General features: G+C 43.9%; 2 protein-coding genes and 1 long non-coding RNA gene across 5 annotated transcripts in view; 2 read left to right on the top strand and 1 right to left on the bottom strand.

Annotated features, from left to right (window-relative positions):
• The window catches only part of MGLL (monoglyceride lipase), a 96,705-nt gene that overhangs the window by 59,860 nt on the left and 19,800 nt on the right, over window positions 1-17,045 (bottom strand). The window lies entirely within an intron of this gene.
• Window positions 21-7,110, top strand: LOC118173273. The gene is made up of 2 exons (XR_004754102.1): window positions 21-159; window positions 956-7,110. It is a non-coding gene; the product is annotated as an uncharacterized LOC118173273 (long non-coding RNA).
• The window catches only part of KBTBD12 (kelch repeat and BTB domain containing 12), a 38,400-nt gene continuing 36,439 nt past the window's right edge, over window positions 15,085-17,045 (top strand). For all 3 annotated transcript variants that reach the window (XM_035337683.1, XM_035337684.1, XM_035337685.1), the window contains exon 1: window positions 15,085-15,371. The gene's annotated coding sequence lies outside the window, so the exon portion shown is untranslated. The remainder of the gene's footprint in view (window positions 15,372-17,045) is intronic.

The following is a 17,045-nucleotide window of genomic DNA, read 5'->3' as shown; positions in this document are numbered from 1 at the left end:
CGGGCTGAAGTGGCGGCTGAAGTGGGAGGGGAAGGGTGGGGAGAGGGAGGGCTGGCGGGTGGGAAAAGCTGCAGCCCGCTTTCCAGAAGCTGCTGCACACATCAAAGGCACCTTGAACGCACGCAGCTGGAGCAGCGCGCAAAGTTCCTGCGGCCGCAGGTTGTTTGCAACTTTCCTGCCTGCTGCCGCCGGCGGGGTCGCGGCCCCGGCGGCGGGGGGAGCCGAGGGATGGAGGGACAGGGGTGGTGGTGGTGGTGGGGGGGGGGGGGGGATCCTTTTATATCCTTTTATCCCGGAGAGCCCCGCCGCCAAGCCGCCTCGGGTGCAGCCCGACTTGCCCAGAGGGAGGGAGGAGGAGGAGGAGGAAGGGGAGAGGAGGAGGAGAAGGAGGAGGAGGAGGAGGAAGAAAGGGGAGGAGGAGAAAGGGAGGAGGAGGAGGAAGAGGAGAAGAGGAGGAGGAAGGATCCGAGCACCCACTCCAGCCCAGGTCTTTCTCAGCTCGGCTCGGCTCGGCTCGGTGCTCCAGCACCCCTCCAGGAACGGAGCGGCGCGATGGGCACCGGTGGCTGTACCCTCTTTTCTCCCCCTTTTTGCATCCCCCGGTGCCCGCCCGACTCCTCGGGGGCTGCCCAGCCTGGGGGGCTCCCCACCGGTTCGGCCTCCCTCGGGGGGGCTCCGCCTGCCCCTGCCCCCGTCCCTGCAGGGGGCGCTGGGGGGGGGGCGGCACCCCAAGGGGGTCCCGGACATCCTCGGCACGGACCTCCCTTTGTGGTCCCCAAGCCAAATTTTGGGGGCAGATGGGACATGCAGGGAAGATTGTGTCTTCCAGGCTAGGAGGAGCACCCCCGCACCTTGGTTTGCACCCCTGGTGCATAAAAGCGATTTAACAATCCAACATTTATCCAGATGTAGCGCGGGTAATTACCGGAGCTTATACTCAATACATATGTTACAGCTGTATAATTGGAGATATATTTTATGGCACATGGCATTTACTTATGAAAATTGTCGCAGCAAGGTTCCCCGTGGTTGAAATAGCTTCCCAGCCCAAAGGCATCTAGATACTGAGTTTTGTCATTTAATACTGGTAAGTGCTTAGCATTTATTGAGTGCTTTCAATTTGTTTGTATTAAGAGCACAGATTCAGGCATTTTATGTTTTATCACACTAATAATATAAACTTTAATTTTTAGATGCCTACATATAATTACAGGTCTCAGGGCTTTTAAGGAGAGGCAGCTCTTTGCAATGTTTCTTAAAGCTAGGCAATGTGTTCAATAAGTCCAAACCTCTGAAGAAAGGCTGAAGGAAGGAAAGAAATATATGCGTACAATAATAACAATAAATGCAAAATGCAAAACCTCTGAGATGACCATACAAAAAATAAAAAGGAAATCAAAAGCATATTTTTTCCTCTTTCAGTGTCATTTATATTAAATGCCCTAGAGGGGGCTTTAGTTATAGACTGCAAAAGAAAAATTACATATTCCGGTAAGTGCTATTGTTTAACAAAAAGCGTTTATGGCTGCTTATAATGAGCAAGTTTTAGGTCAGATGGGGTCTTGGCCAGAGTCCTGGGAGCTGTACTTGGAGGTGTATAATTTGCTAGGCCAGCTACCGGCTGAGCAGGGGTGGGTGGTATTAAAGAGCTATCTCCAGTCAGCTCCAGAGCGGGGAGAATCAAGGGCATGTTTGTTTATTTAAAGGAGGCAGATCAGATAATAACTGGATTAAAAAGAGAAGAAAGAAGGGAAGACCCCTCTTCCCCTGCTCGCACAGTTTATCAGCCAGGAACACTTCACACTTCCCTACAGCAGTCTGTGAAACCTGATTCGAGGGGCAGGCTCCTCTCCCGCTGTGGTGCTGGGAATATCTGAGTTCCCAGGGCCACAGAGAGGTGAGGGAGATGAGGAAAAATCTCTGCCCATAATTCAAGATAAAAATAGCATCTGAAAGCGAATGACCTTTGCTGGGACACGAGGACAGGATCCTGCCTTTGAGAGCCTGCCCTGGTCAGCCCGGATGCGTGACCCGCTTACCATGCCGCCAACCTCTGCGTAATGGCAGCAGGGCTGTGGTACAGCCTGCGCTCACTGCCAGGCTCAGGGTCTCACTGTCACACAGGAGTGGATGAGTGGAGCATGAACCAACCCATCCATTCCTTCTCCCCATCTTTCTTGAGCTCACAGGAATTTGGGGACATTTCTTTGCATGGATAGCACACATCTCCCTCCCGTCTTGTGATAACATCATAAAAATGAATGAGATGCAAGTGATGACTAGTTGTGTTCTATTTGTGGGGAGTTTAAGCTGTGAATGAAAATCCACCTGAGAAAAGTGGATTGTGTCTAAAGGATTCACATAGCAGATATCAAAACAATGCACGGGGCTTGAGCAGAGCATTTATTGCATACTGGGATTCTGGTGAGAAATCAAAGGGATGTGTGAGCATGCAGTATTTAAGAGACTATAACATCTTCTCTTGTCGCTGTGGAGTGAAATACATTGTGGAAATACAGTTTAAGCTAAACCAACTTCTTAATAAAAAATAGAAACACACGGTGAATCTTTACACTAACTCTGTTATCACACTTTGAAGAGAAAGGTGTTTACTTTATTAAAGACTGAACCCTGCTTAATTTAAGCATCCCCATTGACGTCTAAGGATTACAAAGAAAAAGACTAGGCCTTCAAATGAGGCAAGTTTTAGGAACAGAATCAGTTTATGGAAAGCCAGAAAAAAAAAATTGTCATGAAAAGTTTTTATGACAACAAGGGGAGGCAGAAGAAAGGGGAGCACTGGCTGGATGGGAGACATCATGGAGGGCTGGAATTAAATTCTGATTGTGGGGCAGGGAAATGAGAGAGGATTTTCTTTGTCATTAGGCTTTCATTCACAAAATGATTTTTTAATGGGTCATATCTTGTTGTCATGCAGAGGTAAATAGACTTTATGAGGTTTCCTCTGCTCTGGTTGACAATATTATGCTCTTAAATTGCAAAGGAGTATTATTGTTTGGGAAGGGATTTGATCGGGTGTGGGTGCTATACCATGTGTAATTCTACTCACCAGTACCTCAAGGAGAACTTTTGATGATGAAAAGGAGGAAAAAAATAATAGAGGAAGACACAATGACAAAATACCTAAGTAGTATGTGGTTGTGGAAGAATCCCCTCCAACAGAAAAATGCTTGAAGTTACAGTAGGCAGGGAGCAGCTGGAGAGCAGCCGACAGCACAAGAGAGAGCACATGGGAAACAGCGAGAGATGAAGCATGAAGAAGAAGAATTTAAATCAAGTGAAAAGCGAAGAACCCAATGTCACTAAAGCTGTCAGTGTAGAGCCGTTCTTTTGGTTTTGTCCTTCTCTATGGCTACTTGTTTTATTTATCCCTAGCCAGAGTCCAGTCATTCATCTTTACTTACTGGTGCAATCTGCCTTGGCTTGCCTGTTGGTATTCTGAGAAAGACACGTCTAGGAGTGGGCATTGAGATCAACTCTTTCTGTTTTCCTATAAAATACCTATTTTAATGCATTGAAGCCAAAAACTAAACTTGGTGTCAGGCAAACCAGACCGAGGAAGAAAATGTTAAAGGACAGTGTTTTATTGATCAAGTTGAGCCTAATGATACCAGCAGAAATTATAACGGGCCTGGCACTGGTCTGCAGTTCTACAGTGTCACATACCTCTTCTCAAACTATTGGTGAGATGGAGAAAAGTTGAAGGGTTAGCATGGGAATATGTGAGTACCACAGAGACAGTTTGCAGGTTTCCATCAGTTCATTGCTTATCAGTAATTTCTTTCTCTGTTTTCATTTTCTCTAATCACAGAGGGAATAGAATTATTAGAGGAAGCTGTAAGTGATTTAATACCTCTAGATGCAAACTGCAGTGAAGTAATAAAGTATTTTTATCATGTAAATGAAAATAATTAGTGATAAAGATAGCACAATTTTTTTTTTTGTAGGTAATAGAGGTAATAAAAATACTGCAAATCCTGCTGTCATTAGAAGTCACTTATAAATTGGTGACTGCAAACAGTAGCTATATGAGTGAAATGATTAGTATCCTGCCTGTGCTACTAATTTGACAGGACCAAAAATATCCACTTAAAAATACACTGCTTGAATATAGGTTTCAGTCCTTTAAACTGATGTATAGAGAATGACCCATCCTACATAGATGCTAATTTCAGAGCTGGTTGGTTTTAATTACAGAAGCGATACATGTTCTGTTTGGTGGTTGATTTGTTGATTTTTAATTAAAAACAAACAAACAAAACCCACCAAGAATATTAATACCAGATTCGGAGACATTCTTAGTAAGAAAAAAATTATCAACCATCCTCCAAAGGCAGCAAATTCAAAATGAAAGGCTGAAACTCACCCTAAAGTTTTGTCTGTAGATAGGAAATAGCTAGAGTTATTCTATCAACTCTGTCCTTGAGGATAAATATGGTTTTTGTTTGTTTGTTCGCTTGTTTTTTAAATCCTCGTGTAACCTCAGCAGTGTCCCACCAAGGGAGAGGGACGGGGTGGGTGCTGCAGCAAAGAGCTCCCTGCTCGGATCTCCCCGGTGCTGAAGCCCGCGGCTGTGCAGGCATTGCAGCGAGGAGTGCAGCTCGCCGGCACTAGAGGGCACAGCAACAGCTCCTCTGGAGCCCCTGGACACGCTAACCCTAACAAATCCGGCTCCTTAATGACTGTGGGTGAGTTTTTAAAGTTGTTTTTTATCAATTTTTCTCTTTATCCTTAGAGGGTTTTCTTAAAGCATATATCCCTTTTTATCTCTCTGGCCCGGTGGTGGTTTTTAAATAAAAGTTTCCTGTAAAGAAACACAATTAGTCATTTTCCCTCTGGATTTACACACATCATGAGAATAAACTCCAGTGTCTGATACCCTAGACAAGCACACTGCTGCAACACTTGAAGGGAAATCCTGTCCATGTCACAGCAAGGACAGAGAGATTAACGAGTCTGCTATGGGATGGCATTTCCTATTTTACTGCATGTAGCCATGTTACTGCTGATCCAATGTTGGTCACCTTTATAGGAACAAGGTTTTGTGAAAGAAAATATAATTAAAAAGGTGTCCTAAAGGAAAATACTTTAAAGTTTGAATTTTAATATGCATAAAGTCAGCTCTAAAATAATCTTATAATTTTTTTACTGCTGGAATTACATTCTCAATTTTGAGAAGTACCTGCCCATTCCTTTTCTCATTTCTGTGACAAACGATGGCTGCATAATCCACTTTACCAACCCAACATCATTGCATCAGGACAAAATAATACAGCAAAAAGCTACAGCTATTCTGTCGTGGTTAGAGTGGTGCTTTATTTTGGTAGCCAAACTGGAGGCACTGACTGGAGAAGAGTTATTATTGTGCCGCCTGGTTTTCTTGCTGCTTTGCAATTGACAAAGCATCATTTATCATGCTTTGCATTCCAATTTTTCTTTGCATGTTTTCCAGCTCATCATAACATAATTATGTTTCTGTTTCTTCCAGCCAGGGGCCGATACTTTCTTTTACTAAGACAACAGCTGCACTGCACAACCTTGATGAATCCCCATAAGGGTAAATGTGTCTGTGGTGCTTGTTTCTGCCTTGGCAACCCAAATGTTCAAGATCTTTTTTATGACAAATGATGTTTTAAAAAAGGACCCAACCCTGGTGCTTTCATAGCATTTTTCAAAGTTAGGTTTTGTGTTGTAATTTAGATTTGAAATATTAAATGTCCTGGCGGGTTTGCAATTTTAAGGCTTCTTTCATAACATTTCTTTTTGTAGTGTTTATAGATTTGTAAATGCTGAGAGGGGATTTTACAGGGCCATAATAATTGATATGAAATTTATTTTTTGAATGCAATTGATTTTATGCGTGAGTATCAGCACAACATAGAGGTATGTGTTATGCTCCTAAAAGGCATCATAAGGCTTCTGTAGTGGTACAGGTGAGTCATGTCTTAACTTGGCCTCGGTTGCTCCAGCCACACTGAAAGGTAAGGGTAATTATATCAGCCTGGTTTATGAAGTGCTAGTGTTGAAAATGTCATGGAAGACATGGTGCTTTTATTATTACTTATTGAGATATATTTAACTCTAATTTGGTGCATTGTACCTGAGATTTTGAAGTGGTTTCAAAAGGAAGGATATTTTTATTTTGCAAGGGAGAAATCAGGGCAGAGACAAATAGGGCTCAATACTGGAGGTAAGCCAAGGCCCGGATCCATTCTTAATGGCTCCCAGTTTTGTTTACCCAATTATACAATTAGTATTTCCGATCTCATCTCAAAATACAGCATCAGAGCCCCAGGAACAACTCAAGCAGTAACTTTTCAGTCATTAAGGATTCCCTAGATTTACAAATACAGGGAATACTGTGCCCTGGACAATATCACAGTCTGGACAAATGCATTCTTCAGGGTGAAGTGTTCCCTCCAATTCTGCTTTCTATGCTAATGTCTTGGGTGTTATTACTGCTGCCACCACTGTTTGAAGTTTAGCTATATTTCAGGGGTAAAATTACAAAACTTTTATACATGGAGGCAAGAGCTCTAGCTCATGATCACTCTTAGTTACATCTATCTGTGCAGTGATCTAAGGATGCTTTGGAATGTGTGAGCACAAAAGCATAGGTAGGAATGTTTCAGTTCTGTCCATCACATTGATTACTGATTACTGCCTAAAGGGCTCTTAGGTGTTGATAGGAACTGTACCTGTTTAGCCAGGGATAAATCCATCTTCCATCCACAAATCGTGAGTGTTGACTGTTGTTAGAGAAGGTAGCAGGCCTATTGTTTTGGCTATACATTGAACTTATGGATGATGAGAAGAGTTTGCCTTGTGTTATTTCTTCCTTATAACCCCATGGCAAATTCTAGAAGATTCTGCCCATGTATTTATATATACATATATATATATGTATGTATATTTTCTCATTTATCCTTGGTTTCTCTACTGTGGCCACTCACACACATTCAACGTAAGGCTGTGTAAGATGTGCATTTTCTTTCTGATTCATGTACAGTAATTACTTCCTAACATCTGCCTAACAGATTTTGTAAGAAAAGTAACTCTGCAAATATTAAAAAAAAATAATGTATGAAATCTTTGAAATCTCTGTTGCTGGGTTTTGTTATCCACAGCTGACTGGATTCATTCCCAGCCAGGGAGCTGGTTCAGCAAAACAGCTGCATTAGTTATTTAACTGGAGGCCTGATTCTCTTCTTGCTCACCCTGGTGTAAATCAGAAGTAGTACTGGAGAAAGTGAAGAATATCCATCGAGTGAAGTGCATATCAGAGGAATAGTCAGCATTATGGTATAAAACAACCAGGGGAACTCTAAGCAGTTATTCTGCGTTCCTGGTACAGGACACTGCATAATGTCCTACAACTACCTTCCACCAAGCACCCAGCTCAGTCCTGGCACTATTCTCATGTACATATGCTGCGGTAGCACCAAGCAGACGAAAAAATAAGGCCCTGTTGTGCTCAGTGTTGCAACTCAATACCACAAATTCACACGTAACTTATTCTGTAGTAAACACCATGTTCACTGCTGTTTGCATCTGGTTCATAATTGTTCCCTCCCAGTTATTTGATTTTTACAGTATCTGCTACAAATTACTCTATAGCTCCTAGCATAGGAAAAAAAGCTCATTGGTTTTCCTCCTAGTTTGAACATGACAACGATTAACCCAGAAGCATACTTTGGGAAAGAGGATGTCAAATGAGAAGCAATACAGAAAAAAAGAGGATAGAACATCCATAAGCACCTGAAGTATTTCATACAATATTGTATCTCAAGACAGCAAAAATTGGTACCAGAGCCTCATGTGCTTTAGAAATGGACATCTCCAATCCTCCGGGCCTTTAACAGCCTTCCTATCTGATGGTATTGCAAAGTTACAGCATGTGCTGGTAATAACATCCAAAGCTACTGTATCTCAACGTTCTTCCCCCAGCACTCAGCCTGCTTTCCCCGGCACAAGATATTTGTAATATCTTGGCTACAGTCTTTGATTCTCTTGTTTGTTTCTCTTGGTTTTGTTTGTGCTTTAGAGTCCCAAGTGTCTACAGCGGCTGTGGGCTGGTAATACCAGTGCAGATCCCCTATGCAGACCTATCGGCAGGGCTCCCTGAACTCCTGTACATAGGAATCTTCTAGTTCCCAGCAGTCTGCTTTGACACCAGCACCTGTATTGATTGTATTTGTTGACTTTTCCGAGTACATTACTGAATCTTCTCTGGAGTTACAGCAGCTTCCTTTTGTAGAAATGTAAGGTTTGGAGATGCTACACTTCAAGGCAGAAAGGAAGCACTCAGCTCCTGTATGAAGACACCTGCATTAAACACCATCATTCCCAAACCTTGGAATGGTTTGAGGAAGAAGACAGCAGAGGGAAAGCCGCAACATTTAGCACTTGAATCACACCTGTGCCATGATGCCTTTATGGGACATGCTGGGCAAGGCACGTGTCCTGAGTCCCATCCCGAGACCTATACCCAGCTCCTGAGCTCCTACAGTCACGGGGTTACAGCAGCATCTATGCCTCAGTTTAAAACAAGGACAAACTTCCAGCCTTTGATGTTGTGGGGCTCAGTCTGAAATGTGACAAGGTGAAACCAAGCCTGAGCCCAAGGCCTCCCTCTGCAGGCAGGTCTCTGCTGTGACTCTTCTGTTTCCACTTTTGCCCCCCAGTTTCAAGGCTCTCCAGCAATATGTTCTGAAAAAAAAAAAAAAAGGGGGGATTTCTGGGGCAACTTCAGTAAGATTAGAAGTATATCCTGCTGCTGCTTCAAAATCTGTCAATGTGAATGATTCATTCAGCACAGAACCCCTTGGCCATTCATATCTATATGATGATCAAATATATTTTTAATTATCAATCTGAGGTAATTTTTTTTTTTCATACTAGACAATACCCAACTGTATTGTAAGAGCTGTTGGCAGCAAGCCAGAGAATTTGGCAGCAAGACGTGGAACATTTGGGCTTTCGACACTTAGGAGCATATGGAAAGAGGTTTGGAAGAGTGCCACATGGAGTGTTACTTGGAAGATGCTACATTTCTTCATCATTTTTTGTGGACAGAAGTAGAAGAAATTTCACTTTTTTGAAGGATCCTAATTCCTGTTCATTTTCTATGATGTACTGCTGCTCTGGAACTAGCCTCTATGTTCAGTAGCAAATAAGCTGCATGTTTATGGGCAGCTGCAGATGGGTAATTATACAGGTGACAGTATTGCAGATCTTCCCAAGTTCTTACCTCCAAATTCATGAGATCCCTCACAACTGAACCCAAAAGGCTACAGTCTGGTGACTCAGATCACGGCGGGAATGAGGATGCATGGTGCCTGGCCTGAGCCAGGGTGTGTGCCTCTTGCTGAGGACAAGGCCCTGCAAGGTGGCCCATCCTTCCACTCCCCCTGTGGCCACCTGTCCCCCCATCACCACAACACCCACGGATGGATGGACACTTCGGGCTGGCCGCCTCTGGCACATACGTTCAGAGCCAGTCACAGCTGGGGCAGCAGGAGAATGGGAGAGAGGAGCCACCTCCAGATGGATGCTGAGGAGTGGACATCCAAGAAGCAGCATCATCTTTGGGCCATGTTAGGGACAAATGCCCCATGCCAATGACAGGAGAAGTCCACATGTCTCAGAGTCATTGCCTCAGTTGGTCAGAAAAGCCATGCGTACTTTCCTTCATATTTTGCTAATTCATTTGCCATAACTGCTGCTTTAGGAACACATTTTCATGCATTTTTTTGTGGCATAATGGTGCATTAGGTATGGGGCTGAAGCAAATGCAGAATTTATTGGAATACACAAACCTACATATGTCATCTTAATTTGCACTACTGGCACATGAGCCCTGCAGCTCAATGAATTCATCTCTCCAACTGGTAGGAAAGCTCCATCATCATCTTGGTTCAGTGATGAGGGACAAAGGCCAAGAGATCTGCAGGGGCTTGTACCGAGTGATAAAGTCACAGCAGTCAGAACTATGGCACCCCTTGGTGTCCTGAGCAATAAACCACCCAGCTCTGCTGGGGCTACATCTGGACAGCAGGATGGAGGTTCTTCAGGGTTTTTCCCTCAATGCTTGTCCCCAGTAGCTCAGACCAGGGCAGGCTGTAGTTCTTTTTTCCCTGTGTGTGTTCTGGTTTCCTGCCTGGTGCAGGCGTAAGGGTGGTGTGTGCCCGGCTTCCCTCCAGCCTGGGTGCGTGGTCACACTGGGGAGCTGGGGAGCACCCTCAGACCCTGAGCTTTGGTTCCAAACTGAGTGTTTCTTGCCCACATGGCCACTGGGGCTTTTTCACTTGCATTTTCATGTTACAGTTCATTTAAACACAGGGCAAGTTCCTGTTATTTTTTTGCTAAAGGCAAGCCTGGAGTCACCACGGTATTTCCAGGCTACGAAAGGGATGAGCGAAGGCTAAGAAAGTGGCATCCAGAGGCAGGGACTGGGAGCACAGAGGAATTGGTGACCAGATGGAGGAAAGAGTGTTTCCTCCAAAGGAATTCAAAGCCCTGTGGCAATAGCTCTTGAGGACTGACCGTGTAGGTCAGGAGAGCAAAAAAGGCAGGCAAAAGCTGAATCATCTGAATGGGATTCATTTTGAATGAAACCCCTGCACTCCTGAATAAAAGCTGGGAACAATCTGGTGAGGTGAGAGCATTTTTTAGCCACATATCCTGTGGCTGTGGCATTTCTAAGCCAGCTAAATTCTTACTTCAAATGTTTTTAGTATTTTGTTTCTTCTTGCAAAACACATAAGCCTGACAAACATTACAGTTATATTTTTTCTACTCTGTGTAGCCACAATGGCTTTGAGTTCTGTTATTCTGGGTATGCAGTTCCCTTCCCGAGTTTCATTTTTTGTCTCCATTTAGAAATCTTCTTTTTGACCCTAGCATGGTTGTGTCCATAATTTTCTTAGCGACATTAAAAGCCTGTAAACCAATGTACAGAACAGCATTTCCACAACCCCCATCCAGTTACATGCTTCTTTGCATCTCCATTCCCATCTCTATGGATCTAAAAGACGAACAAATTCTCTCCTATCAGCCCATTCCTTCTGTCTGATTAACTGGCTGCTATCAGGGGTTTTCCTTTGCACTGCTGCTGTTTCATTTCCAGAGAAAGAAACCCGGTGGATGTTAAGCTCCCAGACTGTGGCACCACTGAAAATAAATAAATAAATAAATAAATCATCTTTCTCTTTCTACCAAAGGGCTGGCAGTGCCTCCTCAGTCAGGCTGCTCTGAAAATCAGCAGCTATTTGCCTAGAGGCATCAGGCAGTGCAGTGTAGCTCAGCAATAACTGCTTGTCGGGGGATCAGGAGGGAAACCCCAGAAGAAAGACTGCAGGTGCAGGAGCACTGGTGAGCAGTTGACTTCGGGAGCTTTCTGTGGCCTTTTATTTTTTAAGGTTGCCTGAATTTGTCGAAGGCTCTTTCATTTAGACGACAGAAAGACCTACAAATTAAGCAACATCTAGCTCCTAATGTGTGAAACTGCAATTTGCATACATCACGGCAGCTGCTGAGCCGGCCCTTATTACCTCCACTGGAGTGTTAATTTAGCCTCAACTTTCTCATTTATTTAAATGAGAAAGCAGCGGGTGGCTGGCATGCCACATTATCCGTGAGGCAACCTGGGATTCAGGTTGACAGAGCCAGGAAGAGCTTTCAATTCAGAGGGACTGCAGGGGTGCTGCTCCCTGGGCTGGCGGACACAGGCGAGCCCGGGTTGCCCTTGCTCTGCTCTAAAGGTCAGCACTCGTCCTAAGGAAAAAAAAAAAAAACAACAGTGTTGTGTTTGGACTGAAAAAAGAGATAATAGGATTAAAATGGATTCTCTGGTCAAGTAAATCTCTCTGTTTCTGTTTTCCCTGTATATATGTATTCAAACTGACACGGTGTATATGGATACGATAACCAACATACCATAACTAGCTGTAGCAGAAGGCACACACCACAACCTCCACTTGCAGAGCACCTTGTGAAATGATGTTCAGCACAGTGGTCAGGGCCTGAGTGCACCCCAGCTCCTCGCCCAGCCAGGAGGAGGCAGCGGCTGTGTCCCCGAGGTGCCATGGCCAGCCTGCAGGCACTCAGCACACGGCTGGCACAAGTGGACGAGCCGATGTGACAGGACTACTCGTGTGCTGAAAGTAAAGCAAGGTACCAGTCCCTGAGTCAGAGGCTGTCTCACACTCCGGGAAAAGAAAATATGCTCTGCACCAGGAAGGAGAGGATTAAGTCCTAGAAACAAGGAATTGGCCATTCCCAACCAGTTCCAGGAACAAATACAAATGTTGGAGTGGTGCAGAGCTTCTTAGTGCCTCACCAGGGGGTTTGCTGGCTTAATGCCGACGTTTTTCCATTTTGCTTGGCACTGTTCCTCCCCAGCCTTGTGCCCATGTGCCTGACACAAGTGCAGGGCTGAGGCCCTGGGGGTGCAGAGAAGTGGCTGTGCTGGGGAGCACCCACGGGCACAGAGCCATGTGCAAGGGAGTGGTTTTGCACCACTGGTTAATGAAATATCTCTATGCATTTGTCAGCAGAGCCAGAGCAAAATTACAGAACCATAGCGAGAGAGAAAGAGAAGATAAGCTCAGCTCCATGTGTTGGTTGCAGCATTTCAGTCACAACAAAGGAAAATGGTGCCCCGAGTTTAACCAAGCTGATGTAGATCTCTTCTAAAGCTCAGCTCTAATTGACTGTGTCTTGTGTGCCCACACGCTGCTAGCCACGATGCAGCCTCGCCTATGGACAATTTGCATGCACACCACATAATTACCCATCAAAACAGGTTTTCTCCCTTTGGATGAGCTGTAAAGGCCATGTATCTGCTCCCAAAATCAAAGCACACCCTTGGAAACTGGTGGGACTTTGCCTAGCAAGGCAGTGTTTTTCCAGTAGGTTAATTACAGGATGGTGAGATTCAGAATGGGATTTCTTTGTTCATGCAGCACCAGAAGGTACGACACAGCTGGTGCCACGCAAAACTTGTTCTAAGACGTTAAGTTCAACATATATTTCCAAAACACTGATATATTCACATCAAATGTCTCTCACACCTACTTCTTATCATTGTTTTAAATTTTGCTGTTAAAAGATCACGCGTTTGTTGTATTGCCACAGATATTTTCCATTTGCCATTAACTTAACCTCGTTCAGCAAAACTTTTGTCTTCGCCCACTTCTCAGCCATTCATTTTTGTAAATCAAAATCACCATGACGACAGATAATGATATTAAAGCAAAAGGATTGGGACTTAATTAAGTGAAGAAGGTGGAGACGGGGTTGGCTTACAGCAGAGAAAGCTTCTATTTCCATCAGACCTAGCCCAAGCCTGATTCACCACTGCATTACTCCATTTGAGGGTCCCAGGCTGGCTCAGGGCTGCCCATAAATTCAGGGAATTAACAAGAGGAATGTTCAGAGTTTTGTGAACAATAAAAAGGAATTTGTCTTCAAAAGTGCTAGTTAGCATTTTTGCAAAGCAGGCTCATTACATTAGCTGAAGAAACATACCCATAAAGGAAACATCGTTATTATTATGGTAGCAGAGTGGTTTCGTATAAATAAAATTTATTACATATATGTTCCGTGTTAAACATCACGGTGCTATAAATTGTTCCACCTAGCAGGAGAACAATGCAATTTAGGGGATATGGTTCATTTTTATCATAGCTGTGGCATTTCATCAGTTCACTGTTCCATCCTGGCTTCTGTGAAAACTATAGTATCAGATGGGGTATTTTTATTTCTAAGATAAAGCTGAACATTTAATAAGAACAATCTGGGAGTTTAGGCAGTATATATCTTTGTAATCTGATCTATTGAGCTTTCTGACATGAGTAAACTTTAATCATGTTGATTTTTTCCTTTGTTTTGTTCACAAATTATATGAAATAGGCTTTTTAAAACAACGTCTATCTTAATTTTCACCCTAAAACCAACTAATTGCTCTTAACAATTGAACATTCCTGAACACTCCTCTCACCACTTTTGAAAAAGACCTATAATAAAACCATCAGACTAAAAATCTAGATAAGGAAATACATTTCATTTTCAATTTTCTCAGAAGCTATTATGATCAATCAACCAATTAGTTCAGTGAATAAATAAATTAATGCCATTTAAAAAAGAACATTCTGAAAACCCCTTAATGTCTTTCTCAGCTAAAAGTATAGGCTCAACATCAATCAATTTTATAACCCTAATTTTTGCTTAATCTTTTTTCCATCTTTGCTTAAACATATGGAGATATAAATAGTTTATTATGGCCCTCTTGATTCCCCTTTAATTTACGGAGTACAACACTATCGGAAGAGATCTGCAGCTGATGTAAATCAGTGCAGCCCCATTATTCTGGACCAATTTGGTGGGTCTGTTTCTGTTTTACATCAGCATAAACAAGAAGATACTCAGGCCTTACGTCTGATTAAAAATATGCAGATAACTCTTCTATGCAGTCAGGAATCCTTTCTCCAAAAGCTGTCAATCTTTGTAGAAATAAATACTTATTTCCCTTGAAAAGTGACATCTTACAAGCAATTCCAGCTCTTAACGAGCAGAAGAAAGTTTGGGGAGAATCCCAGCTGTAGAGACAGTGGTTTTGATTTTGAGCGTGGCTTAAATGGGGTGAGTTAGAGACAGCATCTCCCCTCAGCTGGTACCCTAAATTCAGCAGCGAGTTTGGAATCAGCCTGGCCATTGCCTGTGCTGGCACTGCTCCCTGCACCACAATCAGCTGTGGCACAGTGATGTGCCTGGCGTGGGGATGGGGACAGCATACAGCAACAAGGAGGACTGGGAGAAGAGAGGAACAGAGCAGGGCCACCAGGCCTGCAGGAGCCTCTGTGTCTGCAGCGTCACCACCACAAAAGGCGAGATTTTTTTTCTCAACCTGTGCTGAGTGTACAAAGAGCCAAATCTTTGGCAGCTGGATCCCAGGTATGTCTGTTGGGGGGATTTAAAATTTTAATATTATGGGTAAAAAAAATGCCTAGATCCAGATAGGCATCACCATCTGCCCCCAGGGCAGCACAGGGGCTGTGCCATTGCACAAGGACCCCTCTGTCTGGGATTGCTGAGTCCGGCCAGCCAGCCAGCACAGGGGCAGGAGAGCAGCATCAGTGCCAGTCGGCCGAGTCCCTGCATGCCCCTGCGCATGACATTTGAGCAGCTCCGTGTCCCAGCCAGGAGCCCAGCTTGGTCTATTCATAGCCCCAGCACCTCGCCGTGCACCAGCAGCTCTGCTGGTATGTGTGATTTCTGTTTCCCTCCCTTTTGAGCCCTGTCTCGCCCACGCAGCCTCACAGACACCTGCCGCTGCCGGCGTCAGAAAGGTACGTGTTAAATCGTTCCCCAGCTCGGAGCAGGATGGAGAAGGGAGCTGGGTGCTGAGCAGGGCAGGCACCATGGCGATGTCAGGGCTGCTTTGTGCTGCTGGGTAGGTGGGCACCTCGTGGGCAGGAGTGGCTGGGTGTATATCTAGGGGGACCCGTGAGGATGCCAGAGATGGAGCCTCTGCACAGCTGTGCAGGGTCTGCTGCAGGCAGCTACGTGGTAGGGACGACGTAGGACCCATTGCTTACTGCCTGCTAGTTCCAAAACTGAAGCCCTCAAAGTGTTTTACAGCACGTCATCCAGTTCAAAAAGGAGACACAAGAGATTAAACACAGTCTGGATGGGAGCCCCCAACCAACATGGGGTGCACCTGCAGCTATAAGGGGTTTGCCAGCAGTGTGGAAATGGGATGCAGGGATCCTGCTCTGTGCCTGGGGTGCTCTGTGCCCCCAAAAGACTGCAGGCATCTGCTCTTGCTTCCAGCAGGAAGCTTGGAGAAGCTCCTACCTCTCCCATCACCATATCTATATATGTCTGGGACTGATCCTTACCATCAAGAAGTTGAAAATGTTTCATATGAGGTTTCAGAGCAGGCTGCAGATTTAGCACATATTGGATATGTGTGAGTGCAGGGGCCATTTTGGGTCTGCTGCTCCCTTCTTCCCATGGGTTTGCTGTGAACTTTCTTTTCTGTGGGAACAGACATACCCAGATACTGGCCTGGTAGTGATTGAAATTGAAACTAGATAAATTTATGGGAAAGGCTGGATTTGAACAGTAAATAAAGGAGTGCTGATGTCAAGTTCTAAGAGTTTACAGCACATAATTTATTTTAATTTCACTGCTCAGTGACAGGGATACTAAGGTTTCACATGCTAGTATTTGCTAACCAAGCAGATACATACTTTAGAATTTTATGTAAATATTGGCGAGTACAGTTCACAATTTTTCTGCTGTAAAAATGCAGATAGTTTAGTCTGCACTAAATTGTTAAAACATTTCTTTTAATTGTAATACAGTCAAATGATAAAAGCACAGTGTGATGTAATTGTTCCAGAAAGCAGGCCTTTCCTATACTCTCCAGTATGGATATAAAAGAGCAAAATGAGGAACTTCTAAGACCTTTGCCAGGTTACTGAAAGAACTAATAATGTATTAGCTAATAATGTGTTTTATTATAATTCATTTTAAAATTAGCTAATAATGTATTTTAGAAATACATTTTCCTTCTGCTGGCCTCTGTCATTGGGTGTGTAAAAAACTTGCGCATCCTCCTCTGAATGAGCACTGTGCCATTCAATTAGTTTTGATGTGTAAGAAAATGATCTGCACATATGAACTCTAAAAGAAAAGGGCTCTGTACGTATGTATTTAGCTTCTATCCTTCTTGTGCAATTAATGCACATCATTGGCTCAGGCTGGGGTTTGCTTGCAGGGAGTTGTTTGTGGACAGAGCCACGTCCGTTTTCCATTTTCTACTTACATTGTGGGATTCTTTTGACTGAATTCACTGAGCTTGGAATCAGATCAAGATTAAGGCCAGGTGAAGGTATATTTGAAAAGATGGCTCATGGGGTCTTTCATTTTTCATCTTTTTTTTTTTAATGAATCTATAATAGTTTAAGAAAAAATAAGCCTAGGATTTGCAGAGATGGGATCAATATTAATCCAAT

Source organism: Oxyura jamaicensis, chromosome 12, assembly GCF_011077185.1.
Source record: "Oxyura jamaicensis isolate SHBP4307 breed ruddy duck chromosome 12, BPBGC_Ojam_1.0, whole genome shotgun sequence".
NCBI lineage: Eukaryota > Metazoa > Chordata > Aves > Anseriformes > Anatidae > Oxyura > Oxyura jamaicensis.
The sequence above is the reverse complement of the archived record's forward strand: the minus strand, read 5'-3'. Positions and strand labels throughout refer to the sequence as shown.